The following is an 8,540-nucleotide window of genomic DNA, read 5'->3' on the forward strand; positions in this document are numbered from 1 at the left end:
AATTTAAAGGGGTATGATTTTATCCACATTTTGTTTTCAGTAGTAGAACAAAAAATCAAGCCCATAGCTTGCAGAAATACAGTTAATAGAAAAAAAAGAAGAGTGAGTTTCATGATCTTGGAAGAACAGTATTTCTGCAGATGTAATTAGACACCAAATTCACAGTACACAGACACTAACAACATTCACAGATATATGAAAGCGTGGCTCCCCTTGGAAATCGACAAGATTTTGGCTTACGCAGAAAATACAAAGTCAGGCCTCTGAATAGTTGTAACCAATCTGATTTACTCATTTACACTAATGAAAGATCTGAACTCAATACAGTTATCTGTGCTTCCAAATCTTACAATGTTATCTGGAGCATCACAAGACCAGGTACATTTTTTTTTTTAAAGATTTCTTAGAGATTCAAGCCTGAAGTCATGAATGCATCAGACTTAATTATTTTAAAAGATAGTTAAAATATTGATAACCCCTTGGTTGCAGAGGATAGAACAAAACCATGAACTCTGAAGACTGCCCCAAAAGCTAGAGGGAAATGAAAAGGAATGTATTTTAATCACAAATTTATATTTGTTACTGTTACTTATAGACTGTGGCTGCTGATACAATTGGGCTACCACACACCTAAGTGAGAATGTATCCTCTCCCTCCCTAATGAAATATGATGCCCTGTGGCTGTGCCTAAACTGGAGATCCTCTCCCTTTGTTCCCCATGGCCTGGTTCCCAGGTATGCATCCTTGGTGTACTCTAACTGGACCTCAAGTGTGAGACAACCTTGCATGGATTTCCTTTAGAAGGGTGCCCAAGTGGCAGCTGAAGACAGACCGTTGCAAGCTGTGGTAAATCTGCTGGTCTGCATAATCAAGATAATCAAGATTAAAGCCACACCACCAACTGTCTCTGCTGCGAAGTTTAGACAACTTTTTCTGTAAGTAACTGAATAAAACTAATGGGGCCTGGATTCCTATGAACCTGTACTTGTGGTTGGATTCTCTAATGTCTAATGAAACCCAAACGAACCCCGTAGTGTATTCATGAGGCCCCTCTCTTGTGCAGATTCCTGAAAGTCTAATGCGCAAGCTCAGCCTGCAGCCACTTTGTCAGCATAGCTACTAGTAACAACTCTCTCCTCTTCCGTACTTTTCTCATTTCTGGAGACTTCATTCCTTCAGAGCTGCTACTCCTCTGACAAATTTCCAAGAGTTTGGACTTCATGAGGATGTCCAGAAAGACAGATAAACATGGTCAGAGATAGACACCATGACTGCATTAGCTTCTTCCTTAGGAAATCAAGCTGAAAGAGATAACATGTTTGCAGAACTATGTCCTGAACTTGTTTCTGTCAAGTTTGTGGCTCTTGGTTTTAACATAAAACACCAACTGAATTAAATCTACTTCGATAAAATACAACTTATTTTGAAATATGCATCTGAGTACTGTAGTGCTTCTGAGCTCAGAGTTTTTAAGATGCTGACAAGAATGTACTGAATTTTTTTCCAATCTATTTCAATTACACTTTTATAATGGCAGAATAATGGCAAGGTTAGTCTATTTTATCATGATTAAAACTTGATTAACATATTAAATAACCATTGTACACTAATTAACTCTGTTAAATGCGATGTCCAATACATTGTTCTACTTCTGTAGACTTCTAATGAAACAGCTACTACCATGAGTATGGTTACTTCTTATACTGTGCTTTTAGGATCTAACACAGAGTTTCACTATGGACTGAATACCTAAAGGTATGATTTTGATAGGCTATTTGGGAAGACTTTATTCTGAAAGAAATTTGCAGATAAGTTACAATATAAACAGAAAAAAAATACATGATTTAGGAGAGAAATTCCAAACATGCCCTCTGCAATCTGAACACTATGAGGATACAAAATTTATATCTATACTGTTTAGTAAGCACGGTGTGAAGATGAATTTTAGATAACCTTCCAGTTCAGTTATGTAAAGTGACATTACAATATTTTAAAGGATGCACAGATGAAAAGCTATTAAAAGCAATTTGTCACTATTTCACAACTACGGCCAACTCTAGGCAAGGCTTTCAACCAGTGGTTAAAAACTCTGTTGTGTCTACATCTTGCAGTGAGTTTTTATTCCACTGGAAACACTTTAAATATCTAGTTTCCTCTGTCATGAGCACTCACAGGAACTCAGACATCTGTAGCCTGATTTTCCTGTGTTGCAAACTTATTCTCAAAATACAAAATGGGAGCAGCAGTCACTGTAAGCCAACCCATTTATGCCAGGTTTTCAGCCAAATCTTAAATACAGCTTGGGGGTTTTGTGCACAAAAACATATGGACAGAACTGAAATTATTAAAAAAAGGATTTTTAAAATCTGTCTATCCATTTTAGGTGACGTTTCAAACATGCAATGGGTGATGACACAAAGTGCTCAAAACTCGTCTAACTCAGGGCACTTAGCTGAGCCACTTCCGCTTTCTCGAAGGTCACTGAAGGGACTCATGCACCTCCACATGCCAATTATTTAGAGACTACGTATGAAAATAAAATGGCAGACGCTCTTGCTGTGATAGAAATGAGTAACAGTTACTTATGTTGCATCCAATAAAAGACACAATTGCACTTCAAGAAGAGGTATGAAGGCACAGTTGGGATTTGCCTGTTTCCTCCCCACCCTGGTAGCATATCTTTTCCTACTTCTCTCGGTTCAAATCCTACAACCTGACAAAAACATTGCAAGAAGGCAAGTAAACTTCAGCTTGGTGTTATATAGCACCTTTCCAGATCATTTCATCCACACAAGAGAGACTTGATAAAGAGCAGAAGCAAACAGTATGTCAGGAAGCTGCAAGCTCCTGGTCCTTCGTGCCTCAGGGCCAGGAGCTAAGGGTGGTAATATAGCTAGCAGGGCATGGCTTCACCAGACAAGTGACATGTTCCATTGTCCTCAAGCAAGACAAGCAAGGCAGGCGCAGGGTTGGTGGCCAGGTTCAATGAAGACATCATCAGGCAAATTTGAGGTGATGAGGCAGGTCCCAAGTCAAGCCAGGAAGTCAATCCACAGGTCAGGATTGGGTCCAGTGGCAGTAGCCGGGGCTAGACACAGCCCAGTGGTCACTGGGAAGGTCCATGGTGACAGGGCAGGCCCAAGGTCAAGCCAAGAAGTCAGCTCATAGGTCATGGTCCAGATCAATGTGGCCCTTGGCCAGGCACAGGCATAGCTGTAGCTGAGCTGGGGACAGGCACACCTAACCACATAGCTCAGGCAGAAACTGAAGATCCAGGGCTGAGTTGAAACACCTCTAGAGCTCACAGGTAGAGTGAGCTTGAAACGCCAGATGAGGTTGGTCAGGGCCATTAAGACCTACTAGTGCACTAAGGACCTTGACATAATACAAATGGGTCCTAGGCTATTTTTTTGCAAAAGGACAGAATGTCATGCTTTTCAAGAAACACTTAGATGAAGAGTGCTCCCAGGCTGAAAAAACATGCACACAGAGCATCACATCTCAAGTACTCTTCTTATTCATTTGGCCTCGCCACAATGACAATATTTCACATGTTGGTAGAACAGCATCTCTGTCTCTCCCCCGTACCATGCACCAGATATTGATGATCGGCTATCTGTCAGTCACCTTCACTGCCTGCCCAGCGTCCTGTGTGCAAGAGACAGAGGTGCCACATAGCAGCTAGGTTGTCCATACCTTACAGCAGAGACTTGTCCTCAAGAACACTCCTGCATGCCAAGATTCCCAATCAGCACAGCTCCTCCTCTGTCATATCACCTGGGTACATCCAAGGGGAGAGTCTACCTCTTGGCACACCATCACGCATGCCTGTGCTCACTGTGATCAGATGCCTGCACCCCTTTCCTCCTTTCATGTGATCCAAGACAGGCTGTTGCACATGTTAGGACTCCAGGATACTAAGAGGTCTGCCTGTGTCGGATGCAATTATGCCGAATATTTTCATACAGCTCAACAGAAATGTAAATGTCAGCAACAAGGATCTTTGTCAGCTTTCCAAAGAATGAACAATATACTCATTCATGGACAAAAGGGATTGTTTCTGAACACGATCTCTGCCTTCAGGCTTTAGGACAATGCCTTTTTAGTGGTCTCGATACAAACTTTGGTTGAAATTATGTTACTAATTGGCAGAATTTTTTAATTAGAGCACCAAATGGCAACCTTAATGCACAGGATATACAGTCATTGGCTTTTACTTTGAATTTCTTTTATTGTATAGAGTAAAAGAATCAGCAAGAAGAGGAACTGGTTACTACAAAAGCATTTAACTACTTCAATCCCTAGGTATAAACATACAGTAATTAATCAATTAATGTAGCTCACGTACATCAAGGAAAAGATATAGTATATATGATGAAGTCAGCATAATGCTTTTTTATAGTTTTAAAAAAGTTACTCCAGATTTACAGCAACACATAAGCATAATCAACCTAAATGCAAGAGCTAGTCCACATTAATGAAAAAAAAGGCAATGGTTTCTGGTGAACTTAAGAGACTTTGCTATTCATTGTGGAATAAAAATGTATCATGGGTTTCCACAGTCAGAGCCTGAATCAGAAAAGCAAACCTATTCAGCAAGGGCCCTTAAAAATTAATTATGTATTCATGCCCATATAACTTTAGCACACATTTACAACTAACCATTAGCTTGAATGCATTTGGGAATAAGAAACAAATTCTGCTGAATTTAGGAATAAGTTAAAATGGTCACAAACACTTTTTAGCTTTTAATACTTTTTTAGTGAAAAGCTTTATCATAAAGGGCATTTTCAGGAATAATTAACTTAACTACTAGTAGGGAAGCACTTTCAGACCCTCTGATGAACCATTTCATGTGTTACTATTCCTTGCCATCCTTTGCTTTTCCAGTACACAATTCTTGGTTATGGCTTCATCAGAATGTTTGTGCATATATATACATATGCACATAATATGAATAAATTTATTGTTGTCTGCAGGTGTAAAAGGTAAACTTCAAGAAAATTCAGTTCAGCTCAGAAGTCTAAATGCACGCCCTCAGTGTTTGAGCTCCAAAACTGGAATAGACATCTGTAAACCTCAGTCTCCTTTCAAGGCTTCAGAATTTCCTCTATCTAAACCAGGACCAAATAGTCTTTTTTTTCTTCTCTTCTCTCTCTTTTTTTTTTTTTTTAAATACTTCAACTTACAATCTGGAGATTAGAAATACAAAAGAAGATATATAGAACTGAATTTAGAAAGGAGCAGAAGTTGTTAATGAGAATTTTGAGTCCACAAACCCTGCAAGTTTGATAACAGCTTATGCTTCATGTGAAAGTGTGCATTCACCAGCTAGCTCCCCTATCCGTAGGCTTACATTGCAAGTCCATGGAAATAAGTTATTTGATTCCTTGGAAACTATTAAACTGAATCAATTTCTAGTTATCTTTGGTCATGTTCCTTAAATTAAAAGAAACAAAAAAATTTTATTATTCCATAACTGGGTTTTCAGTTGAAGAAAGGATCATGCATTTATGATTTTGAACATCGCTTATACTTTATATTCTCATCTGAAGACTTCCCCTGATTTTGTGTGTGTAGTTGTGGCATTGATTTCAGAATAAGCTTCTAAGTCAAGGTGTGATCAGTTATATAGACAGGTTCACTGCACTTTCTTATATCTGAAATATCCCTGGAGGCTTTTACCATTTCTCAATGTCATAGATGTTAATCTTTATGGAGCCGAAGTCCAAAATTACTGAACACAGAGTATCTCACTTACTTCAAGTACAGTACACAATAATTACAAGAAGAATCCTATAATCCAAAATACAAGTTGCTTATAGAGACTAGTCCACAATGTACCGAGGTCAAGGCCCATCGTAAAGTTATATTATTCCAAGATCTCGAGTTCATTCGTTTGCTATGACTTTCCTCTCAAAATTCCTTCTTAGAAAGAAAAAAAATATATTCCATAATAACAGAAAAAATAATTTTAAACCTCAAACATATTCCATCTTAATATGTTGTATTGATACTTCTTTAAATTATTTTAGAAGTCATAATAGCACAGAATTGATAAAACTATATATAATGAAGCCAAATCAAAGTCTTAACATCTCTGAATGCAATCCAGAATGAAATCTTGATGCTTCAAATAAATACCAAAAGGAGGAATTAAGACCTGCTTCGGCTGGAAGAACAAATGTTGACTAAAATGTTGATAGGTATTTTAATGCGTAACTTGTAAACTCATACCTCCCAAACACCCATGAAAACATCCCTGTAGTCCAAACTGCCTCAAAGTTCTGTGACTCAAAGCATTTCTGCAGCAATGAGGTTAAATTATTAACCTGAACTGAATTGCAAAAAAGAGCCACCTGTGCAGATTGACCCTAATCACCCTGCTTTCGTATTGGAACTAGATCATACTTTGCTCACACCACCACAGACAATAACTGAAAATCAAAAGGTTTTTTAAAAAAATCTGATGTTTACTATAATAAAGTTAAAACTTGTTGAACAAAAGGTGGGGGGGGGGGCAGGCGAGGAAGACACAGACATTTTACAATCTTCACTAAATGGCAGTGGATTCATATTTAAAGTTAGGCTGACACTGCTCCTAAACCACAAGATTGAGATGCAGGAGATTTGGGTTTCATTGCTGCCTGTGTCATAGACATGAGATGTGATTTTAGATGAGCCACCAAAATCTTAGTTGAGTTAAATACTAACATACATATTCACAAGAGATGAATTAGATGCTCATGTTAGGCAGGTGCTTAAAGCACCTTGCTCAGTCAGGGCAAATCTTACTCTGTCTCCAATCCTATAGCATAAAATGGGAATAAAGGCATCCTGTATACACCTTTTCCCCTTTGGATTGCCCACATTTCAGAGCAAGGGCCCTTTCTTATTCCCTTGTCCCCCACTTTCTTTGTACAACACCTAGCACAAAAAGGCTAGATTATTATAAGGCCTGGAGACCTTTAAATAAAGTGACATAACGCTAAGTACTTAGCACGCACTGCATACACTCTATACCAGAACCATTTCTCACTGTTAGCAACAACCTTTGGTAAAAGACAATGTGTCAGTGTACTCTCAGGGAATTTGGACAGTTTTCTAATTAATTTCTGAACATTTGTAGCACAAACCAAACATCAGCAAATTATGCTTAGAGTATTTGGAACAATTCCAACCTCATTTTCTTCTCTGCTCCCTCTTCTTTTACTAGAAGAGGCAGATACAGTTAAAATCTCACAACAGAAACACTTCTTTAAAGAACACTTGCAGCAATTGCCATTTTTATAAACCCTATTCTTTCATGCTTAGGGTTTGTCCTCAGCTGATCTTGTTTCAGGTCAAGGAGTGACCCAATAAATGCAAGAAGCAGATACTCTAGACTTCTTTCCTAAGTGTAGTTGAATACAAGGCACTTTAATGCTAAAGTCTCTCAAGAGCACTTATGAGATAGGGAGAGAGGAATACTTAAAGAGATTATTCATATACTTTTTTACTTTAGTATTTACAGCATTACCCTTAAAACGAGCACTTCACCACATTAAAAAAATCCATGGTAGCTGTAAAATTTTACATTGAAAGCAAACCTACCAAATAAATAATTGTCGTGGTTTAACCCCAGCCAGCAACTAAGCACCACACAGCTGCTCACTCACTCCCCCGCAGTGGGATGGGGGAGAGAATCATAAAAGTGAGAAAACTCATGGGTTGAGATAAAGACAGTTTAACACATAAAACAAAAGCCGCATGTGCAAGCAAAACAAAACAAGGAATTCATTCACTCCTTCCCATTAGCAGGCAGGTGGTCAGCCGTCTCCAGGAAAGCAGGGTTCCAACACACATAATGGTTACTTGGGAAGACAAACACCATCACTCCAAATGTCCCCCCCCCCTTCCTTCTTCTTCCCCCAGATTTATATGCTGAGCATGACGTCATGTGGTGTGGAATATCCCTTTGGTCAGTTGGGGTCAGCTGTCCCGGCTGTGTCCCCTCCCAGCTACTTGTGCACCCCCAGCCTGCTCGCTGGTGGGGTGGGGTGAGAGGCAGAAAAGGCCTTGACTCTGTGCAAGCACTGCTCAGCAGTAACTAAAACATCCCTGTATTATCAACGCCATTTCCAGCACAAATCCAAAACATAGCCCCATACTAGGTACTATGAAGAAAATTAACTCTATCACAGCCAAAACCAGCACAATAATGCAGGACTATTTCAGAATAACTACTCACACCAAGTCACAATCCTACTTAGGTCTGTCAAATTTAATTCAGGACTTAGGTCAAAGGTCTGGGTATGAGTCTCATTCAAAGTCCACATTGTGCAGCTCACAACATGGAGGCAAGACATCTCCTTGCACTGCACTGCAGGGAGTAAGGCCAGTGTTGTCCTGGTGTAGGTCCCAAACATGACAGTTTTCTCAAATGACCTATACTATTTGCAGATTTGAGAGTTAAGGGGCAGTGCCATGCCCCTTCTGAAAAATGACCTCATCTAATCTTCAGGTAATATCATTGAGAAAAACACCAAGACAAACCCTTC

Source organism: Pelecanus crispus, chromosome 2 (assembly GCF_030463565.1).
Source record: "Pelecanus crispus isolate bPelCri1 chromosome 2, bPelCri1.pri, whole genome shotgun sequence".
Lineage (NCBI taxonomy): Eukaryota > Metazoa > Chordata > Aves > Pelecaniformes > Pelecanidae > Pelecanus > Pelecanus crispus.